Raw genomic sequence first — 27,042 nt, forward strand, 5'->3', positions numbered from 1 at the left:
TTATTTCCCCATGAGTGAGAGTCCTGCAATACAGGTGAGATTAGTGGGAAGCTGTAGAATGCTCATCTGACAAGTTTGAAAACAGCAAGGGACCTCATCTGTGTGGTGTGGGCTAAGCAGGGTCCTGCCTGAGGGCTGGTCCTGCTCCATAACCACCCAACTATCAATCCTCCCCATCTTTTCTCCAGTCCTAAAAGACTGAAGTGGAACATGGTGGAGAAAGTGTTCTTAAATGACTTAGAACTGTTCCAGATTCCACCTCCGCCAGGCCAAAAGTGTCTCCCTGGGAACCTACCCCACATAGCATCACGCCTGCAGGAACACTGCGGTGGAGAAGTGTGAGGAGAAAATAAGGAATTGGATGGAGGTGAGGCTTTGGCAATAAAAGCTCTCCCCAAAACTGAGGCTATTTCCTGGGTTAGGAGCCGACAGGGCCCTTGCCCTGGAGGGGTTTATCATCTAATTTAATGCATGAAAAACCTGGAATACAGTGAAGGATGGGGAGAAGATGGAAACCACTAGAGCAAAGGAATTGAAAGAAAGGTAAATAGATAAGAGAGGCACAAGCCATTATGTGTTGTATTCTGCAAATATGCTATCATCTGGGCTGGAAGTATCTCCTCAAATGAACAGAGACAGCAGTCCCTTGTGCAAAAGAGAGGCTAACACATCAGAACTAGCTGCAGGCACTGTGGATGTTGGAGTAAGTTCTTTACCTAAGGTCAGGGCTGCCAAGTAGGATGGAGCCCAAGGGTGCCCCATCGAGCAAACATTGTGCGCTGTCTCTGAGCTGCTATGCCCAGGAGAGGCCTTTATCCCCTCAGAGGAAGGGAGTTTATCCCAGTCTTCACACATAAATTAGGAGGGGGAAGGAGGGAGAGAAGGAGGAAGATGTCCTCTTCCTTTTACCATTTCCCCACTTGCCTTTCTCACACCACGTGAGCTGCACTTCTGGGTTCAACTAGAATATTGTCTTAAGTTCCAGGCACTATATTTTAAGTACAACATTTACAAACTAAAATGTATCCAGAGTAGGGAGGGTTCCTGGCAAAAATACAGAATGCCCAGTAAAATTAGTATTTCAGGTAAATAAGAAATACATTTTTAGTATAAGTATGTCCCAAATACAGGAGCATACTTATACTAAAAATGTATTCCTTGTTTACCTGAAACTCAATTTCGACCGAGCATTCCATATTTTTATCTGTGAAATCAGGCAACCCTCATCAGGAGAAGAGTTACCTTATATGGAAAGAGGTTCTTCTGGAAGACTTGGAGAAGACAACAGGGAGCTCTGAGGAGCTGTCTTCAGTTGTTTGTGAACTGTTGCACTTTAAGGGAGGAGTAGACTTTGATTTGAGGTCTTACTCTGAGTCACTGGGTAAAAATTGCTAAGAGACAAAATTGGTTTAGTTTGTAATAACCACTTAGCTCAACGATGAGGGGAGTTACATTATACAGTGGTATCCTCTCCTCTCTAAAAAGCATCCAGCCTGAGGTTGAATGCTTACCTCTAAGGCATTAATGCCCCTCTAAGGGGACATTAGGTGGAGCCATGGACAAACTGACCTTGGAGGAAATCCTTTCCAATCCCAAGATTTTGAGATTTACCTAAATCCAGCCAATTCTTTTTTCTAGTCCATCTTCCAAAGTTCAGCCTTTGTCCTTGCTACACTTCTCCTTCTCTAACTTAAGGCTGAGCCGTAGATGTGCTCTGCAGCACTAGACAACAGAGAAACTCATAGACAGACGCCATGGTTTTATTATGAAATCTGAGATTACAAGTCCTGCTCACCAGGTACTCTCCACTGGAGAGGACTCACAGAACCATTATTCTAAAACGGAGCCATCATTTTGGTAGACATGGCTACATTTTTTATCTACTTTGTAACTCATAATCCCCTTCAGCCAGTCACTTGTTGCCCAGGTACACTTTGCAACATTTTGCAACTTTGTCTATCTTGGAGGGTGTACACGGAATGGCATTTTGCGTAGTCAGTCATATCATGGCTACTTTAATGAATGGTTGTTCATCCACCTGCAGCAGAAGCAGGTTTGTTGCACCTGCTTTAATATTTTTTCCAGCTTAAAATTATTGTATCCATGCTTTATGATATGAAGTTGATGAGGTTTCAATCACCCATTGACCTCTGGGTTGGAAGGCAAAGTTACTTTCTCAGGAGAATCTTGGACGCCCTCCCCGTGAAAACACTGAGGGTCCTGAGTCACAGCTGGCTGTCCTAATGTGGCCCCACCTAGAACAGTCACCATCTAGATGAGGATTTCAAACTTACTGCCCCTTAATATTTTTTTAAATGCTCAGCTGGGAAAAACAGTATTTATGGAAGATTATTAAAGTAAATGCAGTCTGTGCATTTTTCTAGACACCCAAAAATCTATCCCTAAATTATGAATTAAGTAGAACATCAGTGAGCTTAGTACCTGGATATACCATATTGGCACCCTCATAAAGTTGCTTTTACTGAATTGCATTTTGTCATGGTACCATCAGCCTATATTGAGGGATGTCCTAAGAAACAGCTTTGTGCACTTCATCATTTTGTTTCCCAGAAGGACAGGTTTACAGATGCTCTTCATTAAATCAGACAGCAGCCTCTCTACTTAGGATGCATGGAGGAATTTTACTCTCATCTCAGTACCACAAATAGTTGTGCTTTTCCTTAGTGACTGGTTTCTTTTTTCCTATGGATTCTGTAAATATTGTAACTGATGGTGTTTTCCTTTTCGTGGTAGTGATTGGGAAGGCTATGTTCAATTCTATGACCTACCTCTAGCAAATGAATAAAACTTTTTTTTTTTTTTTTTTTTTTTTGAGACAGAGTCTTGCACTTTCACCCAAGCTGGAGTGCAGTAGTATGATCATGGCTCACTGCAGCCTCAACCTCCTGGGCTCAAACGATCTTCCCACCCTAGCCTACCAAGTAGCTAAGACTACAGACGTGCACCACCATGCTCAGTTAATTTTTAAAAACATTTTTTTGTAGAGACAGGGTCTCCCTGTATTGCCTAGGCTGGTCTTGAACTCAGGCTTCAAGCAATTCTCCTGCCTCAGCCTCCCAAAATGTTGTGATTACAGGCATGAGCCACAGTGCCAAGTCTTGAAGAGGACTTATAGCATGAGTTTTGCATAATCTCCCTGCTAGCTCCTCCTTACCTTGCCATCCTTATTTTCCCTTTCCCTCATTTACTATTTTTTTTTTCATTTTCATTTCTTTTCTATGTTCATGCAATTGCACAATGCAGGAACTCCTTCCTACTGTAAAATTCTAGTCCACACCTCCTGCCCTTCAAGAGACATTTCAAATTCTAACTCCTCTTTTGCAGATTAAATGCAATGAGGTAATAATCACAATGAGCTCTGCTTCCAGGGAAAGACTGGAATGTGATTAGGCTGTGTCAGCCACCCTAGAACTCAAGGCAGAGTGTGATGAGAAAGGGCACTGCCATCCACCAGAGTCACAGGAGCTCCTGAAAGGATGCTGTTTCCAAAAGCAGCAGACAGTTGACTCTCCTAACCCTAGAAAACTGCACTGCTCATCTGTCTGCACTGGGTTAGCAAATATTAGGGTTCATTTGCTTTCTCTAAGCACACAGTGGTTGAGGGCTGCAGTGGCCTGCGTGTCCAGGACAGATGAATGGGAGTGTGCCCGATTCCATGCAGTCGACAGCTCAGGTGGTATGATCCAGCCAGTACCAAGTCGCTTATGGCTCCTGTGTACTCTGCCATCTCCTGCTGTCCCCTCCCTCAGAAATGCCTTTCACATGTCCCATGGCTACTCCTGTAGGTTAGATTCCCTTGAAAGCAAAGCGTGAGACACTGATTTGGCTGTGAGTTCTTTATCTGGGAAGTGATCTCAAAAAGCAATGATGAGGGAATGGGAAAGCAAGTCAGGGAACAAGAGAAAGTCAATAAATATATGTTATTGAGGTGAGCACAACTGTGAACAAACTGTGTAGAATGTGCCTTCAAACTGTCCCTCAGGGGACAAGAGGCTCAGGTATTCACTCCCTGATTCTTCTGCCTCAACAGCTGAGCTTTGTCCCTATGGCATTCACTCCTCCTTGTCTCCAGTCTGCACCTGTCTGAGTCTAGAGCCCTGAAGCAGACAAGTGGAGAGACAGATGTGTGTGAGGTGGGCCACCCCAGCATACTCTGAACTGTCCACATGGCTGCACAGAAACCCCGGGAGGGGCCGAGGGATACAACTACTCATTACTCCCCCAAGAGCTCTCCCTATTTCACCAGCTGCTGTCTCCACCGTGTCCATGTCACCGCTTCTGCATCTGATGCTTGTTTCAGGGTTGTGTATCTGTCCTAGTTTATGTGTCTGTCTCCTCTACTAGAATGAAAATGGAGGCTGTGTTCCATCAGCTTTGTTTCCCAGGTACCCAGCACAACATTCGAAACATAGTAGGTCTGCTTAATAAATGCTTCAGCTATACTTACAATACTTATGCTTTGATCTCTCTTATATATTGGAGTGCCACAGAAAACTTTGTGTGAGGAAAAAGTAATCCAAAATCACTGATCTAACCCAACCCACTCATTTTACAGATGAAGCATCTGAGGCTCAGAGAACCTAAGTAACTTGTCCAAGATTACACAGTATATTAAAGTGATTATGGAATATTAAAATGATTTCACAAAGTACATCAAATGCAGACAAGGGAGCCGACTGGAGTTACAATGTGAATTATTAGCACTTCAAATGGAAGGTATGACCACCTCTGTGCTAGACTTTCACCAGGAAATTGCTTAACACAAATTAGCTTGGAAAGTTCCTGAGCTCTGATTAAAGAAGTGAATGGCTTGAGTGAGGCTCTCTCTTCTAGGGGAAGATATTCACCTGCTGTAAACACATTTTCAGGTAATGTACCAAGAACTTTGAATCAGAATGAACTCATTTTGCATTCTCTTCCTCCAACCTGTCCATCTAACATGGCGGCTATAGGGATAGTGGCATTTTCATTTGTCATTTAAAAATGAAGTCTGGCATGTACTACTGTCTCAATAAATTGTGTTAGGTTGGTTGCCATTATTTTTAATGGCAAAAACCACACTTACTTTTGCACTGACCTAACAAAAGTCCTCCCCCAGCCCTCCCCCTTTCCTGTGCAGCCTTCCTGCCCCTAGCCCATCCTCGTGCTGCAGCATTTGGCACATGTGTGGCATACAGAATGCCAGGGACAGCCAAAGCTTATGATGAAAACTGAGAAAAACAGAAGCGTACCACTTCTCACTGTGTGCTAGTATAAAAAAAAAGGAGGTGATATTTTTGATATTGGGATAGGGGGTGGTGTCCTATGATTCGTGGGAACTAGTCATTCCTTCCCAGTGAGAAAGTTAGGATTTATTTGAACAGACATACTCATATGAAGCCTTTCTTATTTGCCCAGACATGGGTCAACATTGCTCCAGAAAAGAGGGGCTGGTGTAGCATTTCCATGATCCTTGATGCCATGATGAAAAAGCACTTGCTGAGTGTGAGGCAGACACCTGTTCCTCATCTGTGTGGCCCGTTCTTAAAGTGTTCCTTCTGACACTCACCTGAGCCAACTGATGAAGAGCGATGCGGTGAAATTTTCATCAAGCAATGCAGAATAGAGGTTGAGAGAAGCAGATGCGGAGTCACAGACCCTGGGGGAATATCCCGGCTCTGCCAGTTACAAAAGCTGCTGACCTTGGGTGAGTTATTTAACCTTTTTGTGTGCAGTTTCCCTGTCTATCAAATGGAGACAATAATAATATTTATGGCGAGTTATTTAACTTTTTTGTATGCAGTTTCCCTGTCTATAAAATGGAGACAATAATAATATTTATGGCAAAAGATGGTTCTGGGGATAACCGAGAAAGGATTTTAAAAAGTATTTGTGTAGGCCAGGTACGGTGGCCCATGCCTGTAATCCCAGCACTTTGGGAGGCTAAGACACACAGATCCTTTAAGCCCAGGAGTTCAAGACCAGCCTGAGCAACATGACAAAACCCAGTCTCTACTAAAAATACAAAAAATTAGCCAGGCATGGTGGCATGTGCCTGTAGTGCCAGCTACATGGGGGCTGAGGCAGGAGGATTGCTTGAGCCCAGGAGGAGACTGCAGTGAGCTCTGATCAGCCACTTCACTGTCGCCTGGGCGACAGAGTAAAATCCTGTCTCAAAATAAAATAAAATAAAATAAGTATTTATGTAATAGAAGCTGTTGGGTTGTCTCTCAAACTTGCTTCCACCTCTACCTCCATCTTGGCAGACAACCAACTGTCTACCAGAATACCAATGTGTCCCATTCCACAGTGTGGTGATATCAAAGGAATCAGCTCTCCTGCCAGGGGCTGTATTTCCAGCTCCCTTTCCATCTAGATGTGGCTGCATGGTTGGTTCTTGACAGTGAGTGTGAGGAGAAATTATATGTGTAACTGGATAGTGGGCAGGTTGAGAAGCAATTGTGTGGCTTCTCCATACTTTCTCCCTCAGACTGCTAGTTAGAAGCAGAGGCCTATGATAACAGAGCCACAAGATGGAAGAGAAATAAGAGTCCCTGAATCTCCATATGGAAGAAAGCTGCTCCCAAACAGGAACATCTGCATTGTTCTGTTATGGCAGGGAGAAGTGAGTTTTGATGCTGTTAAGACACTGAAATGTGGGGACTTACTTGTTACATCTGCTACAGCTACCCTAAGTCATACACTTCCCTTTTCTTTCTATTCTTTTCTTTGAATTTTATTTTCTTTCTTTCTTTCTTTCTTTCTTTCTTTCTTTCTTTCTTTCTTTCTTTCTTTCTTTCTTTCTTTCTGTCATAGAGACAGGGTCTTGCTAATTGCCCAGGCTGGTCTTGAACTCCTGAACTCTAGTGATCCTCCCACCTTAGCCTCCCAGTATGCTGGGATTATATGCCTGAACCACTGCACCTGACCACCTCTCCTGTTTTCTAACAGAACCTCAATGTTATTGAGAGGCCCACCCAACCTCTGTTGAGCCATCTGCCTCAAGGGAGACTGGCTGAAGACCTAGTCTGAGTGGGCGATTCCTGAGTGCCCTATGCCTGAGCACTATAGGGTTCTAAACTTCAATTCTTCTCAATTTTATTCCTTGTCAGTGATCAGCTTAAGCATGAATATATGGGGAAATTCTGGCTAATGAGATGTGAGGAAAAGTCTTCTGGGAAGGATTTGTAGAAAGGTCTTCTTTCCCTCCCTGCCTGCCTCCCTCCCACCCTCCCTCCTTCCCTCCCTCCTTTCCTTCCTTCCTTCCTTCCTTCCTTCCTTTTTTTTGAGACAGAGTCTAGCTGTATCACCCAGGCTGGAGTGTAGTGGTGTGATCTCGGTTCACTGCAACCTCCACCTCCCGGGTTCAAGAGATTCTCCTGCCTCAGCCTCCTGGGTAGCTGGGATTACAGGTGCCCATCACCACATCCAGCTAATTTTTGTATTTTTAGTAGAGACAGGGTTTCACTGTGTTGGCCAGGCTGGTCTTGAACTCCTAATCTCTTGATCTGCCCACCTCGGCCTCCTGAAGTGCTGGGACTGCCAGCATGAGCCACCACACCCGGTCAAGTCTTCTTTTTCTTATATTAATATAGCTATTCTAGCTTTCTTATGATTATTGCTTTTTTAAAATTGTTTTTGTATTTTTATTTTTAGTTTAATTTAGGTGTAATTTACATATGATAAAATTTACCAATTTAAGCATACAGTTTGATGAGTTTTGACAAATGTAAACAGTCATATAACCACCACCACAATTATGATAAAGAATATTTCTATTTTCCCCAAAAGTTCTCTGTGCCCTTTTGTACTCAATTTCCTCCCTCCGCACCCAGTCTCTGGCAACACCTGATCTGCTTTCTATTACTATAATTTTGCCTCCTGTAAAATTCCATATGAACTGGATCCTCCAGATAGATGGCTTTTTTCACACAGCATAATGCTCTTGAGATTCACCTACATGGTTGCCTGTGTCAGTGAACTGTCCCCTTCTGGTGCTTAGTATTCCATTGTATAGTTATAACACACTTGTTTGTCCACTCACCAGTTGAGGCATGTTTGGGTTATTTCCAGTTTAGCCTATTATAAATAAAGGTATACATTTATTATAAATAAATGTATGCAGACATGTGTTTTCATATCTCTTAGGAATAAACCTGGGAGTGGAATTGTTGAATCATAGGGCAGGTTTATGTATAAGTTTTATACATAATTTAAAAATATATATACAGATTCATGTTTGTATAAGTTTTCAAGGAACCACCCAACTATTTTCTAATAGTTTGGAATATATTGTTTGACATTTCCACCACAAAAATATGAGCGTTTCAGTTCTTCTGCAACCTTTTCAATACTTGCTATTGTCAGACATTTTAAATTTAAGCTATTCTAATGAGTGTATAATTATGGTTTTTATTTGCATTTCCCTAGTGACTAATTATGTGGAACATCTTTTCATGTGTCTTTTTGCCACCTATATATCTTCTTTGGTGAAATATCTATTAATATATAATGCCTATTTTTAAATTTGATTGCTCTTATTAATGAGTTATAAGAATTCATTATGTATTTTAAATATAAATCTCTTATCACATACATGTTTTGCAGATTTTTTTCAGATTCATGTTTGTATAGTATTATTTTATTCTTTTACCTTTACCTGTCTGTGACTTTATATTTAAAATGCAGGTTTAGTATACAATATATAGTTGGGTTTTGCTTTCTTATCCTTCCTGACAATCTCTGATTTATAGTTGAGGCATTTGAAACATTTACATTTAATGTAATTTCTTTTCTTTCTGTCTTTGTTTGTTTGTTTGTTGAGACGGGATTTTGCCATGATGACCAGGTTGGTCTCAAACTCCCGGCCTCAAGTGATCTGCCTGCTTCAGCCTCCCAAAGTTCTGGGATTGCAAGCATGAGCCACTGCATTCAGCCTAATGTAATTTCAATATGATTGAGTGTTTCAGTCTATGATACTAATTTTTTTTTTTTTTTTTTTTTTTTTTTTTTTTTTTTTTTTTTGAGATGGAGTCTCCCTCTGTAGCCTAGGCTGGAGTGCAATGATGTGATCTTGACTCACTGCAACCTCCACCTCCCAGGTTCAAGCGATTCTCTTGCCCCAGCCTCCCAAGTAGCTGGGATTACAGGTATGCGCCACAATGCCCTTAGCTATTTTTTTGTATTTTTACCCATAATGGGTTTTCACCATGTTGGCCAGGCTGGTCTCGAACTCCTGACCTCAAGTGATCCACTCACCTTGGCCTCCCAAAGTGCTAGGATTACAGGCATGCGCTACTGCACTCAGTCGATACTGATATTTTTAAAGTTTATTTTAATTTTGTTTATTTTATTTTTATTTGTTTTTACAGACAAGGTCTTGCTCTGTCACCTAGGCTGGACTGCAGTGGTGCAATCATAGATCACTGCAGCCTAGAATTCCTGGTCTCAAGTGCTCTTCCCACCTCAGCCTCCTGAGTAGCTGGGACTACAGGCACATACCACTGTACCCAGCTAATTTTTAAATTTTTTTGTAGAGGCAAGGTTTTGCCATGTTTCCCAAGCTGATCTCAAACTCCTTGGCTCAAGCAATGCTCCTGCCTCCTGAAGTTCTGGAACTATGCCCAACTGAGCCTACTATTTGTCTTGTTTCTTTTTTCCTTTTTCTGCCTTTATTTGGATTGTGTTGTTTTGTTTTTTAGTGTTTCATTTTATCTCTTATTTTAGCTTTTAGGTATAATTATTTGCTATTTTTTCTAAAAGTGGGTTCTAGGCCAGACACAGTGGCTCATATCTGTAATCCCAGCACTCTGGGATGCTGATGCAGGCAGATCACTTGAGGCCAGGAGTTCAAGACCACCATGGCCAACATGGCAAAACCCCATCTCAACTAAAAATACAAAAAATTAACTGGGCATGGTGGCACATGCCTGTTATCCAAGATACTTGGGTGGCTGAGGCAGGAGAATCACTTGAACCCAGGAAGCAGAGGTTGCAGTGAACCGAGATCATGCCACTGAACCGCAATCTGGGTAACAGAGCAAGACTTTCTAAAAAAAAAAAAAAAAAGTGGGTCCTATGCTTACAATCTGCATCTTTAACTTGTGGTCTACCTCTACATCATATTATACCAGGTCTTGTATAATATGAGAGCCTTTCTCTTTTTTTTTTTTTTTTGAGATAGAGTCTCCCTCTGTCACTCAGGCTGGAGTGCAGTGGTGCGATCTCAGCTCAATGCAACCTCTGCCTCCCGGGTTCAAGCGATTCTCCTGCCTTAGCCTCCTGAGTATCTGGGACTACAGGTGTGCACCCCCACACAGAGCTAATATTTGTTTTTTTAAATTAGAGACGGTGTTTCACTATATTGGCCAGGTTAATCTCAAACTCCTGACCTCGTGATCAGCCTGCCTTGACCTCCCAAAGTGCTGGGATTACAGGCATGAGCCACTGTGCCTGGCCAGCATTCTACTGTCATTTCCTCTTCCCCTCCTTTGTTGCTGTTGTTTTCCTTCATTTTTCTCCTACAGATGTTGTAAATCTCAGACTACATTAGTGTTATTTTTGTTTTAAATAGTCATTTCTCTTTTTTAAAAATTTCAAAATAGGCCGGGCGTGGTGGCTCAAGCCTGTAATCCCAGCACTTTGGGAGGCTGAGACGGGCGGATCACGAGGTCAGGAGATCGAGATCATCCTGGCTAACACGGTGAAACCCCGTCTCTACTAAAAAAATACAAAAAACTAGCCGGGCGAGGTGGCGGACGCCTGTAGTCACAGCTACTTGGGAGGCTGAGGCAGGAGAATGGCATGAACCCGGGAGGCGGAGCTTGCAGTGAGCTGAGGTCTGGCCACTGCACTCCAGCCTGGGCAATAGAGCAAGACCCCGTCTCAAAAAAAATAAAAATAAAAATAAAAATAAAAATTTCAAAATAAGAAAAGAATATCTGTTATGTAAATCCACATGTTTACATTTCCAGAGTCCTTTATTTCTTTGTACAGCTCCCAAATTTCACCTGGTACTGTTTTCCTTCCACTTGAAGGACTTCTTAACATTTCTTGTAGTGCATTTGCTGGTGATAACTTCTCTCAGCTATTATTTACCTGAATGTGTCTTTATTTTGTCTTTATTTTTGAAGGATACATTTCCCCTGGATATAGAATTCTAGTTTATAAGGTTTACTTTTCTTCCAGCACTTTATAGATGTGATTTCCATTGTCTTCTGGCTTACAGTGTTTTTGACAGGAAGTCAGCCATCACTACTATATTTGTTCTCCTGTGTACAAGGTGTCCCTTTCTCTGGGTACTTTAAACATTTCCTCTTTATTGCTGGTTTTCGGCAATTTTATTATGATGCATTTTGCTGTGATTTTACTTGTGTGTATCCTGTCTGGGGTTTACTAAAAACTCAAGATCTGTGGTATATAGTTTTCATCAAATTTTGAAAAAATTGGCAATTACTTCTTCAAAAAAATTGTTTTTTACCTCCACTACCCCTTTTTCTTCCTGAGACATCAATTGTATGTATGTAAGTCACTTGATATTATCCCGTAGGTTACTGTGGTTCTGTTCATTGTTTTTCAGACTGTTTTCTGTTTGTGCTTCACTTTGGATAGGTGTTATTGCTATGTCTTTGAGTTCATTGATCTTTTATTCTGCAGTGTTGATTATGCTATTAAGTCCATCAGTGAATTTTTCATTTCAGATATTGTATTGTCAGAACTAGAGATTCCATTTCACTATTTTTACAGTTTCCATTTATGTCTCCTTCATCCTTATATTTTACCTTGAATTCTTAAACATGTTTATAATAGTGTTTAAATTATTTTTTAGAAAATTCGATCACGACTGTCACTTTTAAGTCTGTTTCCATTGATTTTTCTTCTCATATGGGTCACATTTTTTCTGCTTCTTTACATATTTTGGTATCTATTGTGTGCTAGGCATTATGACTATTATATTGTTGAGTATCTAGATTTCCTGTCTTTCTTTAAAGAGCAGTGAGCTTTGCATGGGTAGTTACCTTCATATCAGCTTAATTCTTTTGAGGATTGTTTTTAAGCTTTGTTAAGGGAGATAGCCTTTACTCTAGGGCTAGCATAATCTTACTACTAAGGCATGATCTTTCTGAGGACTCTACTGAATGCCCAGGTGTTCAGTGAAAACTCTCCACCTTAGCTGACTGGAATACTAACAGTTATCATTCCTGTGTGAACACTGGGAATTTTTCAGCTTACAGACCTTCAACGATTATTTTATTGCCAGTCCTTGTGCAGTTTTAATCTGAGACTCTGCAAGTATTCATCCAAAGACTTACAGGTTCTCTTTGTGCATATTTCTCGGCATTCTTTCCCTGTATAGCTTTCTCCTTTCCAGTGTCCTCCCCACAAAATTCCAACCTCTACCTCCCTGAACTCAGATCTCAATCTCCCAAACTCAGAGAGCATGCCACACTCTGCTTGGGATGCCCTACTGCTCTGTGGTCCAGAAAGTACCTCCAGGAAGGGAGTTGGGCAAATATAGGGCTCATCTAATCTGTTTCCCTTCTCTCAGGGATTACCCTGTAATGCTTGTGTATGATATTAGAAAACAGTTGTTTCATATATTTTTTCCAGTTTTCTAGTTGCTTTGGTGGGAGGGCAAGTTTGATACCAGCTACTCTTTCATGGTCAGAAATGGAAGTCCTTATTTATTTATTTTTTTTGAAACAGAGTTTCGCTCTTGTTGCCCAGGCTGGAGTGCAATGACGTGATCTCTGCTCACTGCAACCTCTGCCTCCTCGGTTCAAGAGATTCACCTGCCTCAGTCTCCTGAGTAGCTGGGATGGTTCAATCCCAGGCTCCCCTGACTTCAAAATTACACTGTTATTTAGTCTTCCTAATATCGATGATCTGTGAATTTAATCTAGATTATAGTTTGTTTTTGTTTTTGTTTTTACTTAAAAGAACCCATTGATTAATGAAAAAAGTGCCTTACAAGGACACCTGAATGTTTGCCCAGACTTAGGGAAAAAGAAAGTTATAATCTGAATCCTGCATCCTAACTTTCTGCCTGCCTATTTCTGAGAAGAAAGATGTTTGTGCTGCCTGCTAGGGTAGCTTTCTTAATCATAATAAAAAATACCTGAACAGGAAAGCTAAGCAAGCAACTGAGAGTTAGAGTTAGGTCTCCAGAAACATCAGAAGTGCAGCAAGGTCAAAACATACAGCCTGGGAGTGTCACCAGGGCCACCTGAGCTGAAGGAAATTTTCAAGTCAGCGTCAGTGACACAGGAGATGGGAAACAACAGTGGCTGGGGAGAAGCCCCCAAGACACATGTCATGATCCTGTTATGGTCAAGAACCTGAAGGTTGTTAGTTTAGAGATGCTAGAAAGAGCCCATGGTCTCTAAATCCTACCTTGTCTCTACTAGGAATGCCAAGTCAAGAGCGAAACTGTCTCCAAAAAAAAAAAAAAAAGAATGCCAAAGTCAGTATTTTTTTGAGACAAAGTCTCACTGTGTCACCCAGGCAGGAGTGCAGTGGCACAATCTCGGCTCATTGCAATCTCTGCTTCCTGGGTTCGAGCAATTCTCCTGCCTCAGCCTCCCGAGTAGCTGGGGTAACAGGTGCCCGCCACCACACCTGGCTAATTTTTGTATTTTTAGTAGAGACAGGGTTTCACCATGTTGGCCAGGCTGTTCTCAAACTCCTGACCTCATGATCCACCCGCCTTGGTCTCCAAAAGTGCTGGGATTACAAGCCTGAGCCACTGCGCCTGGCCCAAAGTTATAGTTTTAAGACTTGGGGAGATATAAAAAATGGAACACATTGTGGTGGCATACAAACACAATAAATCTAGTAAACTCTTCCCTTAGCCACTTAGTGTAAGTGAAGTTTCTGAGGGCTATTATCAGTGGGGACTGCTGAGGTGGGGCAAAATGCCTGACGCTGGAGCTCTATGAGGCAAACATCACCGCTGCATCTTTTTGCAGTGTTCAACTCTAGAACAGGCATAAGGCTAAAAGGGCATATTTCTGTTCCTAACTGGCACCTTTCCCATAGAAGTTAGACAATAACTGGAGTGAGTGACAAGTGATAACATTACCAACCAAGAGGAGGGCACCTGGAGGGTGTGTGTGTGTGTGTGTGTGTGTGTGTGTGTGTGTGTGTTGAAGGGGTGGTGAGAAGGAAGGAGACTCATCCTTCTCTCCTCCAATCCCAGAAACCTGAAAATGACAATAATTTGGATAGAACTGCCTTCAGAAGTAGGGAGTAGACAAGAGAAATCTAGGCATGACTGATGAGTAAAAAGAGCAACAGAAAGTGCATTAGCCGTAAATGAGAACATGGAAAAATGGAAACAGTGAATTTGTGTAGGGGGGAGGGGAGAGGATTATAGATGATTTTTTAAAAGTCTGTTATTTCAATAAATAGCTTTAAAAAAAACAAAAAGACATCCTGTGTTTGAAAGTCAGGATTCTGTCTGGATATTCCTGAGTCTCCCATTCCAGGAATGTAACTCCCTACCCTACAGGACGGCAGCACTTTAAATTAATCCCAAGAACAAAGGAGGGAGACTTTGCCACATTTTAATGGCCTCCAGCTGCAGACCAGCCCCTCCCCAGCCTTGGCCTTAGCCGCACCCTCTGAGTGTTCTGCTTTCGCACTCCCCGAGGTTTGGCTGCCTCTGAGATCAACCCCCTGGAAAATGTTATGGCGGGTGTCACCATTTGCAGAAACCATCCAGCCTCTGGTATGAGGAGTCTTGCTGGCTTTGCTCTTGCCGGGTTCTCCTATGATGAGAAATCCACGCAGCTTTGATTCAGGGCCATCTCTCTTCTCAGCAGCTGCGGGGTCAGCAGAGAGACTTTGCTGAGAGAGACTCTGCTAAGTTATGACCTGGGCTGGTTGTTCCAGAAATCTGAAGGCCTGACAGTCCCATCCAGTGGCTCATCCAGCACAGATGAAATGATGCATCATATAGCTCCCTCCAGCTTCACTTTCACAACATCTCATAGGGAAGGTACTGCCAGGAAAACCCATTTCATAAATCACCAGATTCAAAGGTCACTCCCATGTTCTCCTAGTAAGGAGAATCTAGATTCTTAAATTATTTCATATGTTACAAATGATGAAGTTTTTACATTTTAAAAATTAAATGAAATGGTATGGTGGTTCTTCAAAAAAAGAAAATAAAATTACCCTATTATCTGGTAATTCCATTCTGTTTTATTTATGTCACATTTACATTGTATAATTCCACTTCTGGATCTATACCCAAAATTTTAAAATTGAAAGCAGGTACTTATATAGATACTTGTATTCCCATGTCATAGCATTACAATAGTTAAAAGATGAGAACAACTCAAGTACCCATCAATGGATGAATAAACAAAATGTGATATATATGTGTGTGTGTATATATATGTATGTATATGTATATACACGCACACAATGGAATATTATTCAGCCTTAAAAGGGAATGAAATTCTGATACATGGATGAATCTTGAAGACATGCTCCATGAAATAAAGCAAACACAAAAGGACAAATACTGTATGATTTTACTTCCAGGAGGTACCTAGAACAGTTAAATGTATAGGGACAGAAAGTAAATAGTGGCTGCCAGGGGCTGGGGAGAGCAGGAGGACCAGGGAGTTAGAGTGTCAGTTTAGGATGATGAAAAAGTTCTAGCGATGGGTATGGCGTTGGTTGCACAACCACATGAATGTACTGAATGTCACTAAGTTATCCACTTTAAAATTGTTAAAATGGTAAGTTTATGTTATGCATATTTTACCATAATAAAAAATGAAATGTACTAAGTAACTAACTCATTCTGTCCGCAAGTATTTATGGAGAATTTATTTGCCAGCACTGAACTAGATAGAACACAAGAGAGTAAACAATCTGACTGCCCCGGGGAGGTTGCCATCCAAGGTGCTAAATACACAATCTTGCCAAACTACCCTCATTTTTTCCTAGACCCTGTCAAGAGAATCCATGGATAAAAAAATCCATTGATTTCTGCAAGATTTATTTTTAGCCTAGGTCCCCTCTACTCAGTCCCTTTTCCCATGCTTACACACATCTCTATGTATCCATGTGAACACTTATAGCACTGTGATATAGTCACTGGCCTGTATATTCATCTCCTCTTCTTGACTCTCATCTTCCTAATTCACCCGTCCCTAGACTCTAACACTGTGAATGCTGTGCTCCTGAGTCAGGTGGAGAATGCAGGATGGAGCTCGCCACTCAAAGTGTGGTTTGAGGACCAGCAGCAGCAGCGTCCCTCGGGAGCTTATTAGCAATGCTGACTTTGACCCACTCCAGACCTATTTAATCAAGGTCTACACGCTAACCGGATCCCCAGCTGACCTGTACGCACATTCCAATTTTAAAAGCCTTGAGTTAGAGGCTAATACAGGTAGATGGTGAGCTTGTGTTTGGGCGTGTGAGTTCACACATGCTTTTTACGGAGTCTGACCTCCCCAAGAGGAGGCCCTAAATGGTATCCTCTGAAAACATCCTCTCTGATCATTCACTCTGGCTCTAGGCTCGCCCACAGCTTTCTTCCAAAACGGTGGCTAAACTGGGCTTATGTAAGAAGTAGAGGAAAATGAGCCACAGTAAAGAGAGGATCCCAGCCTGCCTGGGTGGGGCAATGGAACCGTTGCTATTTCCTCAGATCAAATCGTATTACCACAGCAATATTTTCATGGCAAAATCCCTTGCAGAGTAGATTTCTAAATTCCAGCTTACTTCTTCTTTCAAAAAAGAACATCAAAGATTCGTATGATTTTAAAGGCACGCAGTTAACAAACATTTGTTAAGCTTCTACTTTAATTCCTTTCACAGAAGAGCAAGCCAAAGGCCTCGTGAGGCTGGAGATGCCTGTTGTGATTTGCCCTCTAGGATCAGGGCTAGACCAAAATTGTGAGCATCCTGGAAGGCTAACAAGTTGGTGCCCCTCCAAATGGATTTTTTTTTTTTTTTTCACTGAGACAGAGTCTCCCTCTGTAGCCCAGGCTGGAGTGCAGTGGGGTGACCTCAGCTCACAGCAACCTCTGCCTTCTTTGTTCAAGCAATCCTCCCGCCTCAGCCCCCCCGAGTAGCTGGGACTACAGGCGTATGCCATGATTCTTAGCTAATTTTCATATTTTTAGTAAAGATGGGGTCTCTCTATGTTGGCCAGGATGATCTCGAACTCCTGGGATCAAGTGATCCACCCGCCTTGGCCTCCCAAAGTGCTGAGATTAGAGGCGTGAGCCACCGCGCTCAGCCTCAAATGGATATTTTTGAAATATTTGTTCAACATGTATTTAGTGACTTCAGAAATAAACTGATTTTCTATTAATAAATGTTCTATGTTGAAACAGATTATTAATTTATTCCCAGCAGCCAAAACAGAGTCCGGGTACTGATAAAACTTGGCAAAATATTTTTCCCTTTTCTGACGTTCTTATTCTTGCTTCAGCTTTCCTTTGCAATTTTCTAAACAAGGCAAATTCATGATAGAAGTATGAAAGGACTTAAAATGTAAGTAAAAATAATTAGATTACTTGATCTCACTAAGTAGCACTATTAGGGTTCAAAACCCTATTAGGTTTCAAAACTTATGCAATTGTGATTTCCAATTTCAGGGTATGGTTGCATCAAGCCACTTACATTTGGACATGGTACATCTGCATGTATTCCACAGGGATAGATCAACGCTGGAAGAATGTTTTTAAATTGACCACTTACAGGTGCTGTGTCTTCCTGGGAGAGAAACCAATGTTCACATGACTGGGGGGAATCAAGTGGAGTCATTCTGATTTATATCCATGGTGTTCTGGCACCCTGGGTAGTTGTTTGTCTGGATCCCCTTAGTCCAGCTTGGACTGAAATTCAGATGCATCTAGGCATACCTGGAGGATTAAAGGGGCAGGCCACCAGAGCCTATTTATATGAAGGGCCAAGAAGAGTTGTGGAAGAGGCTATTGGAAAAGGAGTCATCCTAAAGAAAGAGTCAGACACACAAACTTGTCTCAGTACCTCCTGTTCTCCAGTGAAAGTTTTTCCTGCCCCAGGACAACAGTAGGGGCTGCTGGAACATTTCCTGACCCCCTTCCCTTCCCGTTATCCCTGCAGAACATTTGAGTTGATCCAAAATGGTGGCTCTGGCACTGAGAACTAGTTCCATCTTCCTGGCTGCAGGCAGGCACCAGCAGTAAGCCATCACGGGACTGATGGAAACTAGAGAAGGAGGAGAGGGGAAAGGAGGACCACAGGGCAGCTGAAAGGGCTTGTTCATGAGGATGCACAAATCCTCCTAGGGTCTTAGAAATAAGTAGGAGAGATTGAGGCTGACTTGGGCGCCAACAACAGTGGTCTGAGGGTGATTCTGTTTATACTCTAAGGCTTGTTTGTTCTGATAGAATAAACAATTAACTAGGAGTCATGACCTCTGCTCTTTCCTAGTTGGGTGACTATTGGCAAGCCAGTGACCTCTGAGCATTGGTTTCCTCATTTATAAAACAGAGCATTAATAACTGCCTAACCTCCCTGTTATCAGCCATTCTTGCATCGCTATAAAGAAATACCTGAGCCTGGGTAACTTATAAAGAAAAGAGGTTTAATTGGCTCATGTCATGGTTCTGCAGCCTGTACAGAAAGCCCTGAAGCATCTGTTCCTGGGGAGGCCTCAGGTAGCTTTTACTCATGGCAGAAGGAAGCTTGTGTGATTTGTGGCCAAAGCAGGAGCAAGAGAGAGAGTTGGCGGGAGGTGCCACACACTCTCTAACAGCCAGATCTCATGCAAACTGAGTTAGAGCTCATTTATCACCAAGGGGATGGCCAAAACCATTCATGAGAAACCCACTGCCATGACCCACACACTTCCCACCAGGCCCCACCTCCCACACTAGAGATTACATTTCAACATGAGATTTGGGTGGGGACAAATACCCAAATTACATCATAAGAGTATTGACTTTCATGTGATATAAAGTATTCGAAAGTGTTTTGTTAACTATAAGTGAAAGAAAGGTGTTATTATTTTAGCCAGAAGAAATGTCAACTCCCAAGGTCAGAGCCTAGGTGAAAGGGGCTGTAGACCAAGATGAGAGTGACAACTAGGGAGCTCCTGTTAGAGATTTTACGTTTGTTCTAAGAAAGCTAATAAGCGATGTGGGACAGCCGGCAGCAGGTGATTTGCACAGCAGCGTGAGTGAACGGTGGCCCCTGGAGCTGTGAAACATAGCAGCTCAGGTTCTTTGGACCCCAAGTTTCTTCTTATTGTACTTAAACTTGATAGTGTCTTTGAATCACCTATAATAGACCACACTGTGAGGGACTATCAGTGAGGGTATCTGTTGTGGAGAAAGAATCTAAGGAAGGCTTAGAAATGATGGGCATAGTCTGTGAGTAGATACAACCACCTCCATATTACCCTGAGTCGTGGCAGAAAAAGCTTAACCTAAGCTCCCCCAGACCATCATGTCATATCCTGTCTAGAAGGGGGCTTTCCCAGGCAGGGAGGAAACCCACTCAGCATTCTGAAGGTTATTGCCATGATGTCATAGTCTTGGGATTTTCAATAATAGACAAGCAACTCACCAAGAAACACAGGTTATGGCATGCAGTGCTCCAACAGGTTCTGGCCACGCAAACCAAAGTGGAGCCTGGGGTATCAGAAAGGCCTCTGTGGGAAATTAAAGTGGCCTTGGTTATGTTAGAAACTGCTGTTAGCCTCGCCCTGGTGGATCCTATCACAATAGAAATTTGGGATATTTTCCCAGCCTAAGTGTGGTGTGCTTTCCTTGGAAAGGAATACTACAGAATGCTGTGCTAATCACATTTAGACAAAAAGCATTGCAGATATTTCGCTGTTCCATACAGAAAGCCTTAGCAGTGAAATCAGAAAATGCAGTCTTGGCAGGAACTGCTGGGGTTCCTGGAAAGCCATTCAGTGCAGGCACCTGGGACCAGATCCTAGGAGTAGCAGCAAGGTATTCCCTTCTTCTGCTGGCCAGTGACAGCTGCTTTGTAGTTCATCCCCCAGGGTCCTAAATGGTTTGGTTTTAATCAAACAATCCTCAGTCATCAAAGTTCCTTTAAGCCCTACATTTCTGAGTCTGTCATCAAATATTCATTGAGCAACTAAGTAATCAAGGCACAATCCTTAGTACTCTAGAATGGATATGGTTCCTTCTTCCCATCCCCCTGTCGTCCCCAGAGCCTATCTATTTGAAAAGCCAGTGAAAAAGCTAGGTAACTACATTCTCATTTATTTACTATCTTCTCTTAACACATCACAAGCACGTTATTTTTCCAGTTAACTGAAGCTTATTCCATGAAGTGCCAAGATTTTATTTGAATCTGTTTTGATGGAAATATTTTCAAAATGTACTACAGGGCTGTTTTCTTCCAGCGATGGTACAGAACATTGTTACCTTGAATGTTTTATGGTTACTATTTATGTGCAACAATTTATTCAGAAAGTATTTATTGAGTGACTGTTACTGGTTGGGCACTGCTAACTCCTAGGAATACAGTGGTGAAGATTATATAAATCCTGCCCTCCAGGAGCTTCCAGGTAACGAAGGAGACAGAGAAATTAGCAGGCAATTGCCCTATGGCGAACCACTGCCATGATAGAGTAACCAGAGAGAAACATTTTCTGTAAAACCTTCAGGTCAGAAAATGACTCCAAAGGGGTGCCCTGCAGCCTGAGGACTGGAGTACCAGTAAAAAATAGTTGAAAGGGGAATGAAAAAGTTGAAGGGGATACTCTGAAAAGAGGGAATTGTAAAAGCAAACATCGGCAGGCAACATGGAGCTTGAGGGAAAACGCAGAGAAGACTAAGGCAGGGCTCAGGGTGGGGAGTGTCCCGTGTCGGTTTGCGCAGGGTGATTAGTGCAGACACAGCTTGGGGAAGGTGACATTAACAGAGCATGGACATGAAGAGCCTTCTGTGCCATTGGGTAAAAATTGGATCTTCATCTTCTCTTCCACCTGTGTACAGTGCAATTTAATTAAGCAATGAACAAATATTAATTGGCCACCTACCAAATGTCGGGTAATAATAATTGCTAACATTGAGGGTTTACTATATGCTAGGCATTATACTATGCACTTGCATGGATTAATTTATATAATCCTTGTGAAGTAGGGATTAATCTTATCCTTATTCTATGAATGAGGAAATTGAGGCTCCAAGAACTTAGGCAGCTTGCCCGCAGTCACACAGCTCATCTGGTGCATATTGTGCTAGGTGGCACAGGTGATGAGTATGTGAGTGAGATCTTTGTAGAAGTACATGGCATTTTTATGGCCTAGCTTCAGAAGTCACAAACCATAATTTCTGCCATACTCTATTGGTCAAAGAAATCACAAAGACCCGCCCAAGTTTACAAGGAGAGGTCATTTGACCTCACCACTCCACAGGAGAAGTATCAATGTCACATTGTCAGAAGAGCTTGAGGGATGGGACATATTGTGGCTGCCATCTTTGGAAAATGCAATCTGCCTTAGGATACCTTAAGACAAAGTCCCTGGATTGAGGGCTTGATCCACTGCCTGCCTGGCATCACTGTGCCGTGTACAAACTGCAGAAACATGCAGCAGCCTTGCTACCAGCAGTTTGGTTTTGGGAAATCCCTGGCTGAGTAAATTATAGAGATGGAGGGTGTTTCTGGATCCCCATACTGTGCTTCCTGGAATCATTTTTCGTTTGTATTGCCAAGGTCTTAGGACCGACACTGGTGTGGCAGGGTACACAGTTAGTATTAATTCCAATGATGTTGATGCTCTTTAGTCTACCAAGCAGTGGGGACAGCTGCCAGTGGGGGTGGCGGTAGTTGTAATGTTTGTTCATGAAAGTTAACAACATCTGGCCAGGTGCGGTGGCTCATGCCTGTAATCCTAGCACTTTGGGAGGCCGAGGTGGGCTGATCACCTGAGGTCAGAAGTTTGACACCAGCCTGGCCAACATGGTGAAACCCTATCTCTACTAAAAATACAAAAATTAGCCAGGCGTGGTGGCAGGCACCTGTAATCCCAGATACTGGGGAGGCTGAGGCAGGAGAATCACTTGAATCTGGGAGGCAGAGGTTGCAGTGAGCCGAGATTGTGCCATTGTACTCCAGCCTTGGTGACAAGAGCAAAACTCCATCTCAAAAAAAAAAGAAAGAAAAAAAAGAAAGAAAGTTGAATACATCTGAGCCACCACTTCTCTCCAGCAGACAGCAGTAGTTTGTTTCACTGAGAATTATGAACAAGATAGTTACCCCTGGAGAGCTTATCTAGGAAGGGGTATCCTGGACAGGGCTGAAATTTCTGCTAGTAAAATGATTGTAGGCTCAATGTATCCAGGAGACTTCATTAGCTCTCCTCATTTGCTGGTATTCCACCAGCCAGGATACAGAGAGAGGAAGTATTAAAAAACAACAACAACAACAACAATAAAACAGGAATTACTGGATGACCAGATCCATTTTATTACAGTAGGTGGTATAGGGATGAAATTGCAGGAGGGGAGGTTGAATAAGTAAGTTGCAGAGGGCCCGGAACATCAGGATAAGGAGTTTTTTTTGTTTTGGTTTTTGAGACAGGGTCTCACTCTGTCACCCAAGCTGGAGTGCAGTGGAGTAATCATGGTTTACTACAGCCTTGATTTCCCAGGCTTGAGTGATCCTCCTGCTTCAGCCTTCTGAGTAGCCGAGACCACCAGTGTGTGCCACAATATCTGGCTAATTTTAAAATTATTTATAGAGATGGGGTCCCACTGTGTTGCCCAGGCTAGTCTTGAACTACTGGCCTCAAGCAATCCTCCCACTTCAGCCCCCCAAAGTGTGGAATTATAGATGTGAGCCACTGTGCCCTGTCAGGAGTTTCTTACTTAGTGACTCCCAAGTTTTTTTTTTTTTGAGATGGAGTCCCTCTGTTACCCAAGCTGGAGAGCAGTGGTGTGATCTTGGCTCATTGCAACCTCCGCCTCCTGGGTTCAAGTGATTCTCATGCCTCAGCCTCCCGAGCAGCTGGGATTACAGGCTCATGCCACCAGAGCCGACTAATTTTTGTATTTTTAGTAGACATAGGATTTCGCCATGTTGGCGGGCTGGTCTTAAAGTCCTGACTTCAGGTGATCCACCTGCCTCGGCCTCCCAAAGTGCTAGGATTACAGGAAGGAGGAAACACGCCTTGCCTTCTTCTAAGCATTTTTGATCATGTGACCATTAGTACGAATTTTTTTTTTTAGCATTTTCTGTCAAAATGAATACTCATCACTGCTGTACTAATATATGATGTACATCCTAAAACCTATTCAAGAATAGAAATTTACTCAGATGAAGACAAATAATTATTAAATATAATTCTTTTTTTTTTGGTACCCCAATAGATTTGTGTGCACATACCCATGACTCAGCCACTGACTCAGACAACAGAAAAGGAGGGCCATGCTCTCAGAACAGGTGTGCTTAAGGCGGCATAGAAGGAACTCTAAGCCAGTGGAGTTTCAATGGAGTTCTTGATAGCTCTAGATCTGGGCAAGCACTGGCTCTCTCTGTGGTTTTATTACCAAGAGACTCTATTATTCAAGTGTGAACTCACCTGGCTCCCTCCTCATTTTTCACATCTTTCTCCTTTCCCAGCTGTTCAGGGTTGGAATACTCATTGCATTGTTCCATATACTGAACAAACTGCACCGAGATCCGTAGACCTGCAACACTTCAAACAAAGGAAAATCATGCCTCATTCTGTCAAAGCTTTTTCTTGATCCAGCCTGAAAAGATACCCAGTTTGTCTTCTTCTTTTACCATGTGCTACAGTTTCTCTCTCATCACCAGAATCTTGATAGCTCCCTTTCTCTGGCGGCTTGTGTTGGAACCTCATGAATCACCCGATGGGCCAATACTGCTGCTCTGCGTAGGAGAATGTCTGAGAATATTGTGTAATACGCATTCAGCAGTGTGAATACGCACAGCTGTTGAACGTTAATTCTCTCGGCAGGCTTAAAAACACAAGTGCCAGTGCGTATTGAAGTTACAGTTCTGGCTGTCTGGTCCTTTCGCTTGTCCACAGTTGGTTGGAGAACATGGGCTTCCACTTTCCACCCAGTCCTGTGAAGGTTATCAGCCTGTGCCCTTCTACTACTGCTACCTTAGTTGACGTGGCCCCTTTCTTCACCTGCCAATGTCAAGGACCTAGGTTCAACTGGTTATTCTAAGCCTAACAGGGGCAGGGGCTTAACAAGGACAGCGATGACTAAGCCAGAGCTTTGCCGCGACATTAGGGCAGGGTCAGGAGCAGGGTGAGCAAGTGAGATGCTCAGGGCACAAAATGTAAGGAGGCCGTCACTCTCGGGGCCACACCAGTGCAGAGCCAGCACCTGCAAGTGAGGCCTCCTTCAATTTTGCCCACTAGGCACTTCACTTGTCTCACCCTAGTCCTGGCGTTGCTTAAACCCCTTTGCCTGTCTAGACTGACTCAGCACCCAGGAATGAGCTTTCAGGATACGGAAAGAAGATAATTTTTACCAGGGTTTAAGCTGAGTCTCATCTAGTCTAAGCATACCCTAGATACTGAGGTTTTCTCATTAATTCAGAAGGGCAGAGTCCAGATGGAGTTGGGAATGTAGTCAGTGGTGATTCAGAGTTTTAAAAGTCTCAGCCAGGTGCGGTGGCTCACGCCTGTAACCCCACTACTCTGGGATGCCAAGATGGGTGGAGTTTGAGATGAGCCTGACCAACATGGTGAAACTCCATCTCTACTAAAAACACAAAATTAGCTGGGTGTGGTGACAGGCGCCTGTAATCCCAGCTACTTGGGAGGCTGAGGCAGAAGAATTGCTTGAACCCAGGAGGCGGAGGTTGCAGTGAGTCAAGGTCTCACCATTGCACTCCAGCCTGGGCAACAAGAACGAAACTCCATTTCAAAAAAAAAAAAAAAAGTCTCTGTCTGAGGCTGGGAAAATGAAATATCGAGGTTAGGGGAAGATAAATAATTCCCATCTCTTGCATATTCACACGTGTCACAGCAGCCTTTGGCGAGTGGACAGCAGCCGTCCCTCTGGTTACTGAGAATATCTGAATCATATGCCTGGGTCCTGTTGGTTTAAGGAGCCCCAGCCTTTCGAGCTCTGACCAGTGGGCCATCTGTTACCAACTTAAAAATATTGACTCTGCAAGTCTGCTGCTCAGCCTCCTTGGCCTTTGTCTGTTACGTACACCATTCTAGACCTTGGCAGCAATACTTTGAGCGCAATTCCAGTCACCATTTCATTCCTTCCAAGTCCTTCAGCAATGAATAGTACAGAAGGAAATTCTTCCAGATCATACACTTTTAACCTTTGCGTAAACCTTAAGGATAGGCTAAAGGTTATCAAAATAGCTTCAATTGCACAGGTTAAACATCTCTCCTGTGTCTGGACAGAGTCAAGGCAGTTGATAAAAAGAAAAAATGAGAGCAAAGAGTTTGTTTATTTTTCAAATTTTCAAATGGAAACAATCTAAATGTTCAAAATAGGGAACTAGCTACGTCAATTACGGTACATCAACTTGAAGGAATGCTACCCAGCAATTAAAATGTCAGAAAATAACCTTATGAAAATACATTTATAATACGATGTTGTAACATCAGGAAATAATCATAATGCAGAGTTATATTTCACTATATGAAACGTGTGAGTGCAAGGATGAAAAAAGCATGCATATATAAAATCAGTTACTCTGGGGTGGTAAGTTTAGTAGTGACTTCTTTTTCTCATTTGAACGTGCTTTTAATGATGTTATTTACATCATGGTTATATAATGAATTTTTGATGCTTAAAGAATTCCTAAGCACTTTGGAAAAAATCAGATAATCAGTCTGATGAAGACTGGAGATGTGTTGTCCAGTGACTGAGTAGATCCCAGTCTGAGAGGCCAGCACGTGGGCTCTGGGTTCAAACTGTCTGATTTGAGACCATAGTTTTGCCACTTTCTAGCTATATTTTTACTTTTTATTTATTTATTTTTTAATTTTTGTAGAGACGAAGTCTCACTATATTGCCCAGGTGGGTCTCAAACTCCTGGGCTCAAGCAATCCACTTGCCTTGACCTCCCAAAGTGTTGAGATAACAGGAGTGAGCCACCGTACCTGGCCACTTTCTAGCTATATGACCTTGAGAATATTCTTACCTCCCCTGTCAAGTGGAGATAAGAATGACATCTGTTTCATAGGCTCTTGCAAGTCTAAGTGAGTTGGTAAATGCTTAGAAGAACTCCTGGCCTAGAGTGAGGACTTAGTAAATGTTGGTTCTCATGATTATACTGTGGATAAGCCACGTTCCCTAAGCCGCATCAACCTGGATAAAAAAAACCAAAGTCAGAGGAATTTCTCTGGCTTGACAGTGACCCATGCTTGAGGGTCTTCCTTGACTTCTTCCAGAACGCTTCAGGGTGTCTGGCAAGCAAGGGTGCCGGCTGCCTCAGTTGGCTGCAAGAAGGGAAGGCTCGCTCAAGGCCCACCGTCCAGGTGGAGAGGCCAGTTATCCCTTCCAAGGACACAGAGGTGCCTGCTGCTGAAGCAGCAGGGCTGGCAGTCGAGGTGGTGGTTACTGCAGATGCCACAGCTGGCACCATCTCTTGCCCACAGTCACACGCTGGCTGCCCTGTGCCAATCGACTCTCGGCCCTGCCAACCTGTTGTGGGTGAAAGCACGTCTTTGACTTTCCTTATGCTTGCAGCCCACCACACTCCGTCCACCGGGACAGGACAGAAGACACAAGTCTGAGTGACAGGCTCCAAGTTGCTCTTCATGCTCTTCCTTCTTGCCGCTGAAACATCACACCGTTGGAGCCCATGTAAAACAAACTCTCCCCTCTCTCCCAGGAGGGCCCACAGGCTTCCTGCCACCACTTCCCCCTTGTCAGAGGGACAAGTCCAGACCTGTCCGAATGCTCATGCTCATGTGAGGGCAATTCTGCTCCAGCTGAGACCCCTGCAGCACAATGCCAGACTGACAGCCAACCTGGAGAAAATGTTTGGATACAGGAATGAGAAACAGATGCCCAGATAGCCGAGGGCAGGGATGGCTAG

The sequence above is a fragment of the Chlorocebus sabaeus genome, chromosome 20 (genome assembly GCF_047675955.1).
Source record: "Chlorocebus sabaeus isolate Y175 chromosome 20, mChlSab1.0.hap1, whole genome shotgun sequence".
Taxonomy (NCBI): Eukaryota; Metazoa; Chordata; class Mammalia; order Primates; family Cercopithecidae; genus Chlorocebus; species Chlorocebus sabaeus.